Source organism: Cervus canadensis, chromosome 24 (genome assembly GCF_019320065.1).
Source record: "Cervus canadensis isolate Bull #8, Minnesota chromosome 24, ASM1932006v1, whole genome shotgun sequence".
NCBI lineage: Eukaryota > Metazoa > Chordata > Mammalia > Artiodactyla > Cervidae > Cervus > Cervus canadensis.
Window position 1 is genome coordinate 14,366,749 of NC_057409.1, and position 19,706 is coordinate 14,386,454.

Here is a 19,706-nt window from a genome sequence, read left to right on the forward strand (position 1 = left end):
TGATACCTAATGGTTTTCAAACACATTTTTAATGATCTGTGCAGAATGATGTCAGGAAATGGAACTAAATAGCAAAATAACTGGAGAGTAATACAGAAGTGACATTAAGAGATAGTTGTCTTTTGTATCCTATGAACTGTAGCCTGCCAGGCTCCCCTGTCCATGGGATTGCCTAGGCAAGAATACCGGAGTGGGTTGTCATTTCCTTCTCTAGGGTATCTTTCCCACCCAGGAATCAAAACTGCATCCCCTGCATTGGTAGGCATATTCTTTACCACTGAGCCACTAAGGAAGCCCTTCTAGTAGAGAATATGGTCCTCAAAGCACATAATTAATTATGATGAAACTAAAGTTACAAACTTTGTCCAGTATAACTGAATATGACATAAAAGAGAAGTCCATCAAAGACTAAATATTTTGAAATTCTGAGTCTTTTTTGTTTGTTTGTTTGACTATATCACAGAACTTTTCAGTACTTTACTCCAACATAAGGAACTAGAAAACTAATTTATAAAATTGTTTCTATAGTAACAATGAAAATTCGGTGATTATAAAGATTTTAGCAAATACATAATCTGACGTCTGAACTCTGAATATTAGGGACATAAATATGTCAGAAGAAAGACTTGATGTACAATGAATTTTTGTATTTGAAAACACAAAACCTGCTATTCTTACTAGTTTTTTATTTTCTCTGAACTTAACCAAGAATTATTTTCTCTTATCTCAGCTTCTTGGATTAGCCTCTTCAAAGAAAACGCAATGCTTGTGACCTGTAGAGATTTAGAAAAGGTATCCCCGACTAAAACGAGTGCCTCAATAAAAGGAAAAATTCTGTACAGATCTCTTCCATTTGACGCTGCTAAACTTAAGTACAATAATGTCACATGTACTTATACAGTAATTGTGGGCACGCCTAAGTCCCTCCCTCTTTCCTAAACCAAATTCCCCAGATCCTAGAAATCCAGCCCTTCTGCCCTCCGGAGGCGCCTTTCTCAACGTAAAGTACAATTTAAAATTTAAACTCCTGACTAAATAATGATTCCGTAGTCAACTGCTCGGGGATCTGGGCACCCCAGTGCCTCTGGAGCGTGCAGCGGGGTGTAGGGAAGGGCAGGGGGAGTGGGCGAAGCTGCTGGTTGGTGCCTGAAATCTGTGCGTTGCCCCTTTAATTGTGTCCCCAGCCCTCGGGCGTTTCTGTCCAACGCCCACGTCAGCAAATACCTTTTGTTTCTCTCACGTTGGGGCTACTTGTTTTAGGGCGCAAAGGAACGGCTTCAAAAGGGGGAATTTCCCCCGCCGAGAACCGGGAATCTTCCCCCAGCCCGCGCGCGCGACCCGCCGTTGCGCCGCGGCCCGCGGTAAGTGGCTGCGCGCCGCGCGGGCGGAGGGCGGGCGGGGCGTCGGGGCAGCCTCGCACGGGCCCGCAAGCCTCGCTGCGGGCGGAGGCGCCGCGGGCTTTGCCCCCCGGGCGGCGGCGGCGGCGGGATATGGCCCGGGCGCTGCGCCCCCAGACGTCCCCGGGCTGGGAGAGCAGCGGGAGGCGCAGAGGCAAGCGGGCGCCATTTGCAGCCCCGGGCACAGCGGCGGTGGCGCGCCGGCTCTGAGGGGCTGGAGACGGTCACAAAGGAGGCGCGGCCGGGCGGCCGGCGCCGAGGACCTGGCCTCGCGGCGATGGCCGGCGAGGAGAGGCGGGCGGCGGCGGCGGCGGCCGGGCGCACCGGTTCCCGGACTGCGCGGCCGCCGCGCCCGCCCTGCCGCCCGGCCCTGTCCGCCTGCGCGCCCGGGAGGGGCTGCGGGACAATGGCCGCGCCGTCGCCGCCCGCGCCCACGCCCGCCCGACCGCCCCCGCCGCGCGCCTCGCCCGCCTGGCCGCCCGGCCCGGCCCGGCCGTGGCGCGGGGAAAGGCGGGAAGGCGCGCGGAGCCTCCTGGCTGCGGTGGCGGGAAGGCGGCGCGGGGCCGGTGCCGGGCGTGTCTGGAGCCGTCGGGCGCCGCGGACTCCCGGAGGGTCGGCGGCCGGCGGGGCTCGGGCTGCGCGGCCAGTGATGGGTGGCCCGCCGGATGGGGCGGCCGAGGTCTGGGGCTTGTCACTTGCGGCCAGGAGTCCGAGTTTCTCCGTACATCTTCCATCCTTTGGTTTTATATCGTGACGCGACAGATCCGGGCTTAGAACCCAAGCAGACTTACTATACCTAACTAATATCATGCTGTAATTACTGTTTTATGACGGACTCACACGTACGCACCTTCTGCCTATGTAGACGGCATCTTTTGTAAGTTAATAGCGGTTTGGCACCTTCGCCTTCAAATGCGCTTATTTATTATTGATTGTGCCAGTGGCCAGATTCTGTATCTTTCAAAGGCGGTCCCCCCCCCCCCGCTTTCGTTTTTCTTTTTAAATTGAAATATAGTAGACATATAACCTTACGTTGGCTTAGTACAAAACGCGTTTGCAAGCGGTACAGTCTCACCTATTGGGCTTTTAAACGACACACATCAGTATTACTTCTGTTCTTACTGAACATTTATATTTGCAGAACTTTAGTAAATGGAGTGCTTTCGCCTATATGAATTATTTCAGTTATTTTCACATAAAACAACCATCCAGTCAGGCCGGTGGTTTTTCCACTTTCTAGGTGAGGAAACGCATTAAGCATTTAAACGTTAAGCCAAGAGGTGAACAGTGGCAGGCTTCTAGCGCCCTTGCCTCCTGTTTTTGCTCTTCATTTCCTCCTAAAGTCACCTCCAGAGTCTTTAAGTAAGCGAGTCATATCGTTCCCATGCTCTGAAAACCTTAACCGATCTTATCAGAAACAAGTCCTAAAATCCTCAGCAGAATAAACCTCAGGCTCAAAACTCTCTAATCTTCCCTGAGCCTCAGATAAGGTTGAGTTTGTGGGACCCCTGGAGCAAGAGCCCTTCCCTGAAGGGCTGTCAGACAGACTATAACCAGGAATCAGATACCTTTATTCCCGGGAGTATCCCTTGCCACACAAATGGTAAATGGGAAGTGAGAATCTAACCTGCCACCCTCGGCCAAATGGGCATGTTTGGGTTAGGCTGTGAAATATTAGACCGAGGTATCGTGAGTACCTTGACTTCTTTCCAGTCGTAAATTTCTGACCCCGTGAAAGAGAGCACTCTGCCAGAACTTATTTTGTAGCCTTGAAATCACCAGCTCTGCTGTTGATAATGATTTGAGCCCCCAAACTTTGTAGGATAGGGTAATACTTGATTCATCCTGTATCATTTAAATCTTATTTTCTAGATAAAATGGAGTTTATGTCTAAAAGGCTCAACCTTTTCAGTGACCTAACTATCTGTTTATAATAATTAAAGGATTTGGTGCTAGTTTTTTTGATCCCCTTGAGGAAAGTTCTTGTCACTTTTTTGCTTGGAATTGGTCAGTGGCTCCTCATCTTCAGTGGCTCCCCGTCTTACTCAGACCAAAAGCCCAAGCTTTTGGTAAACTAAAGAGTCTACCAAGTCCTACAGGAACTGTCCCATGATGTCCTGTGAAAGTTGCTCAGTCATGTCCAACTCGTTGCGACCCCGTGGACTCTACTGTCCTTGGAATTTTCCAGGCCAGCATACTGGAGTGGGTAGCCTTTCCCTTCTCCAGGGGATCTTCCCAACCCAGGGACTGAACCCAGGTCTCCCGCACTGCAGGCAGATTCTTTACCCGCTGAGCCACAAGGGGAGCCCCATGATGTCCTACTGCCCCACAATCTGTTGTTCCTCTCTGACTCCATCTTTCATTACTCTCCCCAGCCCTCCATTTTCTAAATTTCTTTTAGTTCCCCGACTCGGGATCCAACCCATGCCCCCTACATTGGGAGCACTGAGGCTTAACCACAGGACTGCCAGGGAAGTCCTCCCCAGCTCTTGATGTTTCTCCAGCTTCCCTGCCTGCTTCTCTCAGAGCCTTTGCATTTGCTGTTCCATCTGCCTGGTACACCCTTCCTCCAGATACCTGAATAACTCTCTCACCATCTTTGGACTTTGCTTTAAATGCCATCTTCTCATTGAGACTTTCCTCAAATATGATTTTTATTTTCATAACATTTTTATATTTAATTCTGACTCCAATTTCTTAATTCTAATTTACAGGGTTAAAAGATATGTATCCATACAATTACCACGCCAGTTTGCTGAAGTTTCTCATGGCCCAGGGATTTATCTCAAGGAGATTGAACTTTGTGTTTGTGACCTTTGTATTGGTGATACATTAAATTCTTAATAGCTACGTACCTTTAAAAGGGGGCTTCCCTGGTGTTTCAGTAGTAAAGAACACACTTGCCAATGCCCGGGACACAGGAGATGCAGGTTCGATCCCTGGAGGAGGAAATGGCATCTCACTCCAGTATTCTTACCAATGTTCCATGAACAGAGGAGCCTGGCAGCCATAGTCCGTGGGGTCACAAAGAGTCAGACATGACTGAGCACACATGCACCTTTAAAAAGGTGCCCACAACCCAGGTCTAGCCCACAACCGTAATAAGAGTTATATTTGTTACCTAAATCTTTCCTTTACTTGTGGAAATGCTATGTCTTTTCCTTCTATTCCAAAGACTTTTTAACTTAATGATTCCTAAAATATGTATATTGTCTTTTTCATCCACCTTTAAAGATCTTGAACTTGGTGGGAATCATTAATTCTTTAATATTCTTAGGACTATTATAGATTAAACTCTTACAGATATTTAAAATGTTTCAAATTTAACTTTTATGTATTTATTTTTGGCTGTGCTGGGTCTTTGTTGCTGTGTGCGAGTTTTCTGTAATTGTGGCAAGTGAGGGCTACTCTCTAGTTGTATGGGAAATCTCTCTGGGCCAGAGACTGAACCCATGTCCCCTGCGTTGGCAGGCAGATTCCCAACCACTGGACCACCATGGAAGTCCTCAATTGAATTTTGACTGTCTGCATGAACTAGTATAACTAGCTGTTTCAACTTATAAGGTCAATCTACTGAAAAGAAAATTTGAAACATATTACCCATTTCCATGACTTAATCACATACTTTGAGAATAGCCTAAACCTTTCCTGATGACTCAAGAATACAATTATGGCTCTTTCCCTCCGAGAAGGCGTCAGAGGCAGACTATGCCATGGCCAAGATAAAGGCTCAAGACCTTCATGGCAAGAAGAATGAGGAGCTGCTGAAAAAGTTGGAAGACCTGAAGGTGGAGCTATCCCAGCTGCGGGTGGCTAAAGTGACAGGCGGTGAGGCTTCCAAACTCTCCAAGATTCTCGTTTGCAAATCCATCGCCAGTGTACTCACCGTCATTAACCAGACTCAGAAAGAGAACCTCAGGAAATCTGTAAGGGCAAGAAGCCTCTGATGTGCGACCCGAGAAAACACGAGCCATGCACCAAGCTTGAACAGAACCTGAAGACCAAGAAGCAGCTATGGAAAGAGTGGCTGTTCCCACTCCGGGAACATGTGGTCAAGGCCTGAGCATCCAGGCATCAATAAAACAAGCAAACTGGCAAAAAAAAAGAAAAAGTGCAATTACGAGTGCAAGTTACGTTAATGCTTTGTAGGTGTAAATATTAGTATATCGAGTTGTAACTACCCCAATTTATAGGACAGTTCCTATTTTCTTGGAAAAATTCCTGATATCACTTCTGTTTTTCGGTCTGTATGCCTTAATTTAGTTCCTCACCATTTCTTACTTTGACAACTGCATTAAGCCTTTAAATTAATCTCCCTGGCCCTGCCTCTCCCACTATTTCTCCATGCTGTTTTGGGTTTTTTTTCAGAGTATACAAACTGGCTCATCATAACAATAATACCTAATAATTATTGAGCCCTAACTGCATGCTGAGCCACTAGGATATTAAAAAGCAAAGATATCACTTTGCTGACAAAGGTCTGTCTAGTCAAAGCTATGGTTCTTCCAGTAGTCATGTATGGATGTGAGAGCTGGACTGTAAAGAAGACAGAGCGCCAAAGAATTGATGCTTTCGAACTGTCATGCTGAGGAAGACTCTTGAGAGTCCCCTGGACAGCAAGGAGAATAAACTAGTCAATCTTAAAGGAAATCAACCCTGAATATAATATACATTTTAAGGACTGATGCTGAAGCTGAAGTTCCAATACTTTGACCACCTGATGTGAAAAGCCGACTCATTGGAAAAGACCTTGATGCTGGGAAAGGTTGAAGGCAGAGGGAGAAGAGGGTGACAGAGGATGGGATGGTTGGATGGCATCATTGATTCAATTGTCATGAACTTGGGCAAACTCCGGGAGGTGGCGAGGGACAGGGAAGCCTGTCGCCCTGCAGTCCATGGGGTCACGAAGAGTCAGACACGACTTGGCGACTGAACAACAAATGGCATGCTAGGCTTCCCAGGTGGCGCTAATGGTAACGAAATAATGCCTCTCTTGCCGGTTCAGGAGAGGCAAGAGACACTGGTTCCATCCCTGGGTTGGAAAGATCACCTGGAGAAGGAAATAGCAACCCACTCCAGTATTCTTGCCTGGGAAATCCCATGGACAGAGTAACTTAATCCATGGCATTTCAAAGAGTTGGACATAAATGAGCACACACATGCCCACCTGCTTGCTAGGCATTTTGCATACATTATGGTCAGAAAAAAAGTGCAGGACTTAAAAGAGTGCTGGTTTGGGGTCAGTCAGCCTGAATTCCAATCTCTGTTCACTTGCTTCATGTGCAGTCTTGGAGATTTTCATTTTATTCCTCTGTGCCTCTGTTTCTTGATCTATATCATGTGAAACACAGTAGCACTTATTTCATGAAGCTGTTGTGAGGACTGAAATAAGATAATGGGGGTAAAATGGTTACTACTGTGCTTAGTAAACCTTCAAATATTAGCTCTTTACTTTTATGAAGATATAACTCAGATACCATAAAATTCACCTTTTAAAGTGTACAATTCAGTGTTTTTTAGTGTATTCACAGTTATGCAGCCATCACTACCCTCTAATTATAGAACACTTTTACTACTACATAAAGAAACCCCACATCCATTAATAGCCCCTGACAACACTAACCTACTCTCTCTCACCTGCCCATGCTGGATATTTCATATAAATGAAATCATAAAATATATGGTGTCCTGTGACTGGCTTCTTTCACTTAGCTTGAGGTTTTTAAGTTTCATCCATGTGGTAGCAAATGGGAAATCAGTTTTTCATTCCTTTTTAATGGCTGAATAACTTTCCATTGTATGGATCTACCACATTTTGTTTGTCCATTTTCCCAAATGTTGATGGACATTTCACTGTTACAAATAATGCTGCTATAAACATTTGTATACGAATTTCTATGGGCATATATAGTTTCATTTCTCTTAAACATAAACCTAGGAGTGGAATTGCAGAGTCTTGTGGTAACTCTATGTTTAATCATTTAGGAACTACCAGCCTGTTTTCCAAAATGGGAGTACCATTTTACATTCCAACCAGCGATACGTGAAGGTTCTGATTTCTACGCATCCTGGCCAACACTTTTTATTTTCGTGTGTGTGTGTGTGTGTGTGTGTGTGTGTGTGTGTTTGTAGTAGTCAGCCTAATGGATGTGAAGTCATATCTCACTATGACTTTTACTTGCATTTCCTTAATGACTCCTGATGCTAAACATATCTTCGTGCTCATTGTTGTTTGACTTTATTTCTTATTGCTGTTAATCTTATTTATCTTAGGTATTATCTTACTTAATCCTCTCAGCAGACTTCCTTAGAGCCTCTTTAACAGTCAATATCTCCATTTTACAAAAAGGAAACTGGTGCTTAGGGTTAAGTAACTTGACTAAGTCACATAGCTAGTCATTGGTAGACCTATAACCATGTCAGTCTTCTTAAAATCCTTCAAAAGTGTCCAGACCTACAGCAGTGGAGGGGTTTCAGGGTCTGGCACCTACACACTGTTCTCTGTTCATCTTCCACTGTCCCTTCACGGACTCTGAGTCTGTAGCCATAGCCAACTTTTTCGAAGAGGTCATGCTTTTTAATACTTGCCTTTGCCCTTGGGGATTCTGTCTAGAATGCCCTTTGTCCTCTTCTCCATTATGAACTTTTATTCATCCTTCAAGACTCGACTGTTACTACCTTTTGGAAGCTTTTATGGACTTGCTTCTCAGGTGGCACTAGTGATAAAGAACCCTCCTGCCAATGTAGGAGACTTAAGAGACATGGGTTCAATCCCTGGGTCAGGAAGATCTTCTGGAGAAGGGCATCACAACCCACTCCAGTATTCTTGCCTGGAGAATCCCGTGGATAGAGGAGCCTGACAGGCTACAGTCCATACGATTGCAAAGAGTTGGACATGACTGAGGTGGCTTGGCACGCATGCATGTGGATACTGCCAAGCTAAGTCATTTGCTTCCTTGGTTTTATAGTTTCCTTCTCCTAGGAGTACTTTCTTTCTCTTTCTTCCTCTCGCTCTCTGCTGATAGACATTGAGGTGTTCTAGAGCACTGATCTTTGATATGGCAGCAGGTTTTGTATTCCCAGGGCCAGGGCTCGCCTGGCATTGAGCAGGTGCTCAATAAATAGATAGTGAATGAATACGTTTTACATTTCAGAATATCTGTTCTCATGAAAATAAAATAAAAGATTTTTTTCTTTTAAAAAAGGGAAAGAGAGACTTGCCTGGTGGTCCAGTGGCTAAGACTCCACACACTCAATGCAGGGGACCCAAGTTCCATCCCTGCCCAGGGCACTAGATCCCACATGCCACAGCTAAGAGTTTTCATGCCAAAACTAAAGATCCCAAGTGTTGCAGCTAAGACCTGACACAGCCAAAAAAATAAAAATAGTTTTTTTAAAAAAAGAACAAAATATATATGACAGTGAAAGTCGCTCAGTCATGTCCAACTCTTTGCGGGCCCCATGGACTATACAGTCCATGGAATTCTCCAGAATACTGGAGTGGGTAGCCGTTTCCTTCTCCAGGGGATCTTCCCAACCCAAGGATCAAACTGGGGTCTCCTGCATTGCAGGTGGGTTCTTTACCAACCAAACTATCAGGGAAGCCCGAAAATATATATAGCTGTATGATTTTCAGAACAGCGTGTAAAAGTAGCTATTGAATCAAAGCATGAAGTTTCTTTCTTTCCATAGTTTTTCTAACCCTTCAGTAAATCTCCATTGCTCTGAGTCCTGGACTTTCTGCAGCATCTGAACTGTCGAGGGTACAGCAAACACCTTTGTATTGGCTTCAGAGCCCTCTGTCTCACTGGTGTTGTTGGATAAGGTGAAACACAAGGTTCTTATAATTTCAGCATATTGTGGGGGGAGCTTTATTCCAAAATCTGCAATGTATTTTTTTTATCATCAGAATACACTTTTTTTTTTTACACAGAATACACTTTTGCACACCAAACCAGGGCATAATTTTATCTAAGACCTTCTTAATAAGTACATTAGAATAGCATTCTAAGCCTAAACATTAAAAATTTAAACTTCCAATTTGCAAATCTTACAGAGTGCTAATCTCATTCTCATGAAGTCTCTCTGATAATATTTTAAAAACAATCTAAGTTTAAATAAGTGTGTTAAGTGTCTGTTAGTGGACGACTGGATAAATAAAATGTGGTTTATATATAATGGGATAATATTCAGTCATGACAAAAAAGAAATCCTGTCATGTGTGACAACATGGATGGACCTAAAAGATAATATGCTAAGTGAATTAAGTCTGGTGGAGAAAGACAAATGCTGCCTGTTATCACTCATATGTGAAATCTGAAAAAAAAAAAAAAAAAAAAGTCCAACTCATAGAAATTGAGTAGAAAAGTAGTCATGGACTGGAGGATGGGGAAAATAGGGTGAGGTTGCTAAAAAGGCACAAAATTTTCAGCTGTAAGGTGAATAAATTCTGAAGATCTAATGTGTAACATAGAGACTATAGTTGATAACACTGTATTGTATAATTGAAATTTGCTAAGGGAGCAAAACTTAAATGTTCTCACCAAAAGAAAAAAAAGGTAAAGATGGCACAGTGGTCAAGAATCTGCCTGTCAGTGCAGGAGATGCAAGACCTACAGGTTCTATCCCTGGGTCGGGAAGATCCCCTGAAGGAGAAAATGGGAATCCACTCCAATATTCTTGCCTGGAAAATCCCATGAACAGAGGAGCCAGGTGGGCTGCAGTTCATGGGATCACAAAGAGTCAGACACAACTCAGCAAATCAGCACGTATTAACTAACTAGATAGGAGGAATCCTTTCACAATGTATATGTATGTCAGATACCATAATGTACACTTTAATATCTTATAGTTTTATTTGTCAGTTCTATCTTAATGAAGCTGAAAAAAAATCTGAATAACACACACCCTGGTTTATCAGTTCAGTTCAGTAGCTCAGTTGTGTCTGACTCTTTGTGACCCCATGGACCGCAGCACGCCAGGCTTCCCTGTCCATCACCAACTCCTAGAGCTTACCCAAACTCATGTCCATTGAGTCGGTGATGCCATCCAACCATCTCATGCTCTGTCGTCCCCTTCTCTTCCCTCCTTCAATCTTTCCCAGCATCAGGGTCTTTTCAAATGAGTCATCTCTTCGCATCAGGTGGTCAAAGTATTGGAGTTTCAGCTTCAACATCAGTCCTCCCAATGAACACTCAGGACTGATCTCCTAATTTAGGATGGACTGGTTGGATCTCCTTGAAGTCCAAGGGACTCTCAAGAGTCTTCTCCAGCACCACAGTTCAAAAGCATCAATTCTTTGGCTTTCTTTATAGTCCAGCTCTCACATCCATACATGACTACTATAAAAACCACAGCTTTGACTAAATGGACCTTTGTTGGCAAAATATCTGCTTTTTAATATGCTGTCTAGGTTGGTCATAACTTTCCTTCCAAGGAGTAAGCGTCTTAATTTCATTGCTGCAGTCACCATCTGCAGTGATTTTGGAGCCCCCCCAAAAAAAGTCAGAGCATAATTAATGAGGTAGTATTTGTAATGGGAAAATGGCAAAAATTGTTTCTAGAAAATAACTCTTCCTTAGGGTGAGACCCACAATAACTAGTTAGAGTAACTAATTAGTTGGCTAGTTTGCTATCCTCAGGTACACTGTGGTTCTGAAATGGTCACTCTCTCTGGGTATACATATATGATGAAACCAGTCAAATTTTTTTGTGACCATTTGTATGTAACTTAAAATTCTTGGTCACAATAAAATGTGTGGTAATAAAATTCTAAAATGTTTACATTTTCTACTCAATTAAAGCAGTGTTTTAAAGTGGTCTGCATAACTAGTAATATTATTACTGTGGTAATATCTAACATCTCTCAGGGGCTTTTTCTAAGACAGTCACTGTTATAAGCACTTTCAGTTCAGTTCAGTTGCTCAGTCGTGTCCGACTCTTTGCGACCCCATGAACTGCAGCATGCCAGGCTTCCCTGTCCTCACCAACTCCCAGAGCTTACTCAAACTCATGTCCATAGAGTTGGCAATGCCATCCAACCATCTCATCCTCTGTCGTCCCCTTCTCCTGCCTTCAGTCTTTCCCAGCATTAGGGTCTTTTCCAGTGAGTCAGTTCTTTGCATCAGATGGTCAAAGTATTGGAGTTTCAGCTTCAGCATCAGTCCTTCCAGTGAATATTCAGGACTGATTTCCTTTAGGCTTGACTGTTTTGATCTCCTTGCAGTCCATGGGACTCTTCAAAAGCATCAATTTTTGGCACTCAGCTTTATAGTCCAACTCTCACATCCATCCATGACTACTGGAAAAACCAGTACTTTACTTGGATTACCTTTTCTTTTACTATGTCCCATAACTCTGGAAGATATTATTGCTAGTCCCATTTTACAGATGAAGAAACTGGGACGTTAACGTCCCAGGAAGGTTAACGTATGGCAGAGCCAGAATTTGCACCGAGGCAGTCTGATTCCAGAGCATGTGTCGTCAAGCACACTGCTCGATACTGCAGCTCACAGACAGACCAGTCACCCTTCTGCTTATATATTGAGGCAGCTGATGTGCTAATATGTCACCTGGGCCCAGTTGCAGGAAAGAGAAACCACTCTAGCATTTTAGTCTGTTTGCAGAGTCAGTGGAAGGGCTGGGAGGCGTGGGCCTTCAGAAATTATCCCCAGCCCCAGACTACCTATCAGGCCCTTCAGGGAAGGGCCACCACAGCCACATCTGAGTTCCAGATGACATTTCTCGCTGCAGTTCAAGGGTCAGGAAATTGCTATTCTGAAACTGCCCCTCAACACGCACCAAACTTGTCTCTTGACAGCTGTGAGGTTTGGGACGCTGAAACACTGCAGAAAAACCCAATGTTTCCATAAATGTGCTTGCCAGCATTAACAGCCAGAAGAGCAGAAAGACGGCTCCCGCCCCATTTCTGCCTTCCAAATCTCACGAAACAGCTGATGGATAGACCCCATTTCATGTGGGGAAACATAACTGTAGAGGAGTCTGGGAAATGGACATTTTAATTTTCCACAAGGAAGTTAGAAAGGATGCTGGGGGGTAATATGCAAATTTACTCAGGTAATTTTCTGCTAGGGTAGAATTTGGTGGTTATCACTAAAGATGACGTTTCATCAGTATATATAAACTTTCTGGTACAGACTATGTTCAAAAATCAGTTCTCTTTTTAAAAAGCCCCAGAATTAACTTTACTTGCCTCTGTACAGACCCAGTATAGTGGACAGTGCTAGTTAGTTTTCTTAAATAACATTGTTTAAATAGCTAAAGCTAAATAGTTATAGCTATCAAAGTGAATACCCTTTACTGAGTGCTCTTCTCACTCACTGGGGCTAGGAGTGGATGAGCTTTAAGGGTTGGGAGGAGTTGTCTTCAAAAGTTATTGGGCTTCCCTGGTGGCTCAGTGGTAAAGAATCCTCCTGCCAATGCAGGAAGCAGAGGTTCGATCCCTGGTCCAGGAAGATCCAACGTGCCACGAAGCAAGTAAGCCTATGCACCACAGCTGTTGAGCCTGTGCTCTAGAACCTGGGAGCCACAACTGCTGAAGCCTGCAGCCTGGAGAGTTCATTCTCCACAGGAGAAGCCACTGCAAGGAGAGTAGCCTCCGCTTGTTGCAACTAGAAGAAAGCCCATGCAGCAACAAGTACTCAGCACAGTCCCCCCAAAATTAAAAAGGTTATTTATTTTGTTCCCCCAACTACAGAGTCCTAGTTTACCTCTAAATTAGACCCTGCTGTTTTAATGATGGGTATTTCTTAAAATCCTTTTCACAGCCAATTCTATTCTTTGCTGTTCTTCAAATGTAAACACATAAAAGGTGTTGATAACCCATCTCCACAGTTTTGCTGCTTCCTGGCTCCCTCACCTTTTGCTCTCAGTTTGTTTTTTGTCCCTTTATGTAAAAAATGTTTTAAAAAGTCTCCCATTCTTCCCAGCTGTAGAGACTGTGGGAATTTTTTTTTTTTTTTTTAATAAACTTTGCCAATCATAAGAGGAAATCACATTGAACTTTATGGAATACTCAGGTCATCTTGGCTCTTTTCTCTTTTGGTTGCTGCTCAAAATTTTTTTGTTGTTGTTAACTTCCAGGTCAGTGTTTTGAACAGCAGTGTTTTTTTTTTTTTTTTTGAACAGCAGTGTTTTGAATGCTTTAATTTGCCAGAATTCAGACCTCCTCATGAGTGGGTAACCGACGTGTTTATTAACTAAAGTATATTTTGAGCAGTTATCTTTTGTCTGGTGGTGTTTTCAGGATGCTTATTTAAAAGTTATTTCATCTCAAAAAAAAAAAAGTTATTTCGTTTCATTTTCTTCTTTATAATTGCTTATATTTTAAAATTTTTTCTAAAAGTATATAATGCTTTTATTTTCTTTTTAAATTTAATTTATTTATTTTTGACTGTGCTGGGTCTTCATTGCTGTGCGGGGGCTAGTCTCATTGCAGTGGCTTCTCTTGTTGAGGAGCACAGGTTCTAGGGAGCGTGGGCTTCAGTAGTTGCAGCACTCAGGCTCCGTAGTGGTGGCATACGGACTTAGTTGCTTTGTGGCACGTGGGATCTTCCTGGATCAGGGATTAAACGTGTGTCCCCTGCATTGACAGATGGATTCTTTACCACTGAGCCACCAAGGAAGCCCTATAATACCTTTTTAAAATCAGAAATAACCTGTATTATTTTAAAAATGATTTCGTTAATTTAGTCAAAATTATTTTGATGGGAATTCTTAGCTTAATTGATTGATTTAAAAAGCATCTAATTCATTTTTCCACTGCCTGTGAACATAAAGCCTTAATAGTCTCCTCATTAACAAAACTTCATCAATGAGCAAAATAGTTGAACGGATTTTTTTTTTTTTGGTAATGACAAAGGTTTGGGTTAGAGTAGAAATGCACGGGCTCAGTTATTTTATGGCATGTAGAGTCTTCCCGTACCAGGGATTGAACAGGTGTCCCATGCGTTGCAAGGTGGACTCTTCACCAGTGGACCATCAGGGAAGCCCAAAACTGAAACATTTTTAATACAAGAATTCTTACAGCTGCTCCTGCAAATTGAGATACACTGGTTCAATCTGGCAAACAAATGAAAGATCTGGGTGACTGTAATGGGACTTTGTGAACATATGTAGTAGAACTTTTTCCTCCACTCTCCTCTTAACCACAGAGTTTTAAAGAAATGTTTAACTTTGTAAGTTGAATCTTTATTCTGTTTGGTTTTCTTGCAAATCATATTGATGTCATTTGTAGGAAAAGGGTAATAGAACATATGTTGGCCTGCCTTTGAACAGCTGTTGTCTTAAAAAGTTTATTTTATTCTTAAAGTTGAAAAGTATGTTTGCTTTCAGTCTGCCATAATATTTTTTAATTTTGGAAATCTTTATTACAGACTTTAATATTAAGAGGTTCAGGATTCCCATTAACTAATATTCTGTGCTAGATGATCTGTTTTTACAGTCTAAAGAAATGATTCTTGATAAATGCTCCTATATAATTTATTTCCATAAATATTTATGTACCTTAGCAGTCGTTTCTGTCTCTTATTACAAATGTTTATTATAAAAGCTCTTTTCTCTCTCTACAGGACAATCCTTCATATACAGACTGCGTCACTTGGACTGTTCCATTTTTATTCTATTCAACCAGCTTAGCAGGGTTTCAAGAACAGTATTTATAAATTTCCAGGTATGAAAAATTTTAATTGTTGATATTATACCTAACTGAAATATATAGATAAAAAGAGTTTTTCAATTATAGATTTTATATATCAGAGTATGGGTTTATTGCTTGAAAATTCACTATGTAAAACATTCAGCATTCTGATCTTGGCCAGGTCTCCCTGCTCACTTATGGCTAAATTTTCAATTCATTGCCCATCTTATGTGTATATATCTCTACCATGCTGCCTTTTTTTAAAAAATTATTTATTTATTTGTCTGTGTTGAGTCTCTAGTTGTGGCCCATGCACTCCAGAGTTCATGGGCTCAGTAGTTGCAGTTCATGTGGGATCTTAGTTCCCCAATCAGGGATCAAATCCAAGTCCCCTGCATTGTAAGGTGGATTCTCAACCGCTGGACTGCCAGGGAAGTTCCTCTTCCACTCGGCTTTAATCAAAGACTCATTACCTAAGAGCTAGAGATTATCTAGACCAATCCCCTCAATTTTCAGAGAAGGAAATGAAACCTAGAAAGGTGAAGTTGCTTGTCCCTGCACATATAGCTAATTTAGTGGCAGAACTCTGATCTCCCAGCTCTCCCAAGACCACCATGAAGGACTATAGCTTACCAGTTACATCTTGCAGCTTTGAAGTCACTTTCTGAATTAATATCGCCCCCACTTTTTTTTTCTCTAGGCTTCACTGCAGCTTATGGGATTTTAGTTCCCTGACCAGGGATTGAACCCCCAGCCCTCAGCAGTGAAAGCTTAGAGTTCTTAACCACTGGACCACCAGGGAATTCCCTGGGTTAATATTCTTTTCTGTAAAATGGAGCTAACAATACTATCTACCTTCAGGTTGTTGTGTGTCAGGATTCATTGCTATTATTATTGCCGTGGCCCTTTCATTTCTCAATGTGTAGACCCCTTCACTGCTTCCTAAAGCTCCTCACCCTCGGTGTACGTGTCACATGCTCTCCTGATTCTTCTTGTATTTCTCTGTCTGTATCTCTGCCTTCTCTTCCCCATTCTGCTCCACAGTCAGGGCGGTCCTCCAGCTTCTCCCCTCTGCCCGAATTTCCTCTGAGCCTCTTCTTCTCTATTTGCAGATCTCTCCCACATCACCACCTTCAAGTCTGATGTCCCCTCTGAACTTCAAACTAGGATTTCCAGTAGCCCTCTGGCCATGGCGACCTGATTTCCCACTCGTATCAGACACCATGTACTTAAAACCTAATTCATTGCTTTTTCCCTAACTTGGCTTTTTTCCTTCTGGCTTTCTAATTTCTGTTAGTGATACTGCTAAGCACAAAATCACTGGGTTCTCTTTCTTTCTTTCTAGACTTCCACAGCCAATTACAAATCATGGTACACTTTGGTACAATTAGGCAAGTCGAATAAGAGTTAGAAGAGCTCTGGAGACTGCAGTGGGGCTCTCTGAACATACACAGTAGAATTTTTCAATCAGCCATCAAGACCCATGGATTTATTTCCCACTGAGGTCATTTGTATCTTTTCCTTCCTTCCCATTCCTGCCATCATCACTGTGTTCAGACCAGTGAGCAGATTGACAGTTGCAATAGTATAGCTGTTTGTTCACCTGACACTCGCTTGGTTTGTTCTCTTTCTCCCAAGAAATATAACCTCTTGACGTTTCATAATGGAATGTGATCTTGTCACTTGTTCACGTGGCACATGAATCTTGACATAGGTAGACACAAAATATCATTACTCTGTGAGCTCCCAAGATATCTTAATCATGAATTACAACCTAGATCTGGACAAATGTGAGACTGATAGTTAATATTTCACCCACTTGCTTGACACACTTAAAAAATTTTTTTAATATATATTCATATGATTGAAAACTCAGAATGTTAAAAAAGTATACCATATAACGTCTCCTCTCCATCTTTGCCTCTGTCTCCCAGATCCCACCTTGCCTCCAGTTAGCAACCTCCGTCCTGGTTTTCCAGAGTTTCCACTTTTTTTCCTTATAATTTGTGTGTGTGTTCCTTGCTTTTTAAAAAGACTTAACTATGTGTATCATGTGTCATGTTTGTATCTTAGCCATCTTCCCATATGACTTTCCTCCCCTACTGATGGACGTTTTTCTGGTCTTTTGCTATTCTAGACGGTGCTGCGGTGAATAACTATGCACACGTGTCACTTTGATCATGTACCAGTATGCTAGAGCTAGTGCTTCGTTGCTGAGTCGTGTCTGACTCTTTGCGACCCCATGGACTATAGCCCGCCAGGCTCCTCTGTCAATGGAATTTCCCAAGCAAGAATACTGGCCTGAGTTGCCATTTTTTCCTCCAGTGAATCTTCCTGACCCAGGGATTAAACCCATATCTCTTGCGTCTCCTGCATTGGCAGGCGAATTCTTTACTACTTTGCCACCTGGGAAGCCCCATGTACTAGTATGCCTGTAGGATAAATTCCCAGGAGTGAAGTTGCTTGGTCAGAGAATATATGCATTCATAATTTTGAAAACTGTTGCCAAATTGCCCTCCATGGAGTGACACCAATTTGTATTCCTCCCAGTCAAGATTGAAAGTGCTTACTTTCCCACAGTCTTATCAATATTATCAAATGTTTGGATTTTGTTGCTCATTTGAGGGAGGAAAAATGAAACATCAATATAGTTTTGATTTGCATTTATATTTTTATGACTGAGGTTGAACATCCCTTCATCTGATATTTGTATTTCTTTTTCTGTGAACTGTCCTTTGTCTTATTTTTTCTTAGGTTATCATTCTTTTCTAGCCAATTTCTTAGAAGCTTAGTGTATATTATGGAGATTGCCATTTCTCTAATAGATGTTTTTGCCATGTTGTCATTTGTCTTTCGCCTTTTTGTAGTATATTTTGTCATACAGAATTTTGTTTTATCTTTATGTCGTCACACGTATCAGTCATTTATGACTTTTGTATTTTGAGTCATGGTTATAAAGGCCTTTCCCAATTTGAGTTTATAAACCTTATATTTTCTTAGCACTTTTATGGACTTATTTTCACATCTAAGTCTTTGATCCATATGGCATTCATCCTGGTGTGAGATGGAGGTGTAAATCCAGCTTATTTTTTTTTCCAGAAGGCTAAAAATTGTCCCAATGTCACTTAGTAAATTGCTCATCTTTTTACCACAGGTTCATCATATATTAAATTCCCACATATATTGGGGTACTTTTCTGGATTTCCTAGTATACTCCACTGGTCTGTCTTTGTCTTTATCATCAGCATCACAGTTTTAATTACTGATGAAGTATATAATATAACTGAATGTTTGTTGGTACTAATTCTCTCTCTTCATTCTTTTTCAAAATTTAACTGGCTGTTGTATATTTATTTTTCCATAAAACTTTAGCATTAACTTGTATTGATCTTAGAATGACCTACTGGTATTTTTATTATGATCATGTTATATTATAAAATGACTTAGGAAGAATCGGCATCGTAATATGTTGAATGTTCCTATTCAAAGAGTTTGATTTTCTGTAGTCTTCTCTTATGTCCTTAGGTTTTTTCATGAGTCTTATGCATTTCTTGTTAAATTTATTCCTCCATATTTTGTATTTTTAATGTTGTTGAAAACCGGAGTCCTTTATTTCATTATATTTCTTACCTGGTATGGTTTTTTTTGCACATATATACATATATATATATAAGTTAATGATAATGATTTCTATTATGAATTTCATAATCTCCTACTCCCTGTTAATACTCTTTTTGTTTGTGGTAATTTTACAGTTGATTCTCTATCATTTTCCAGGTATATAAGCATATCCACAAAGTGATAATTTCACCTCATACTTTCTAGTTCTCCTTTCTCTAGTTTCTTTCTCAAGTCTTATTGCATTGGCTAATGTCTCCAGAATGATGTTAAATAATATGTAGTGGGAATAAATGGCATCCTTGTTCTGTTGCTGACTTTACTGGGTAACTTCTATTAAATGCTAGGTTTGGGGCTATAATAGATATATTTTTATCAGGAACAAACTTTTAATAGATTATAGACCAGACTCTGTGCCATAAAATAGAGATTAAAAAAATAAAATGAATATGACTATCCCTGCCTTCAAAGAGTTTATAGGAAAAGATAGGTACAAAAATTAGTGTGAAAGGTGTCACCTTAAAGTTATGTGTGGTTCACAATGGGGACACACAAAAAAGGTGATAACTAATCAGCTTGAACCCCATGTCAAGAGAAAATTCTAAAGAACAGCGTACTCTTAAAACATATTGGCTTAGTTTGCCTTTGAAATGCTTTCATTGAATTAATTATAGAATGTCCTTGACTTTAAAGTCAGGATATAGGGAAAGTCATGTAAATAACCTTTGTTATTCCTGCCCTGCAAGTAGGTTCATTATTATCATTTTTCTAGATTTATATATATGCATTAATATACAATATTTGTTTTTTTTTACTTCACTCAGTATAACAGGCTCTAGGTTCATCCACCTCACTAGAACTGGCTCAAATTTGTTCCTTTTTATGGCTGAGTAATATTCCATTGTATGTGTGCAGGGCAGTAATAGAGACGTATAGATATGGTAGGGGATGGAAAGGGTGGGACAAATTGAGAGAGTAACATTGAAACATATACATTACCATATGTAAAATAGCAGGAAGTTGCTATATAACAC

At 41.6% G+C, this 19,706-nt stretch overlaps 1 protein-coding gene and 1 pseudogene across 2 annotated transcripts in view; both read left to right on the top strand.

Moving 5' to 3' along the window:
- Positions 1-953: 953 nt before the first annotated feature.
- ZBTB8A (zinc finger and BTB domain containing 8A) overlaps positions 954-19,706 on the top strand; it is a 55,391-nt gene continuing 36,638 nt past the window's right edge. Inside the window, exons 1-3 of one of the 2 annotated variants that reach the window (XM_043445498.1) lie at positions 954-1,000; positions 1,261-1,361; positions 14,987-15,087. The gene's annotated coding sequence lies outside the window, so the exon portion shown is untranslated. The remainder of the gene's footprint in view (positions 1,001-1,260; positions 1,362-14,986; positions 15,088-19,706) is intronic. The other variant, XM_043445499.1, reaches the window with a different exon arrangement.
- Positions 4,788-5,872, top strand: LOC122426506 (annotated as a pseudogene).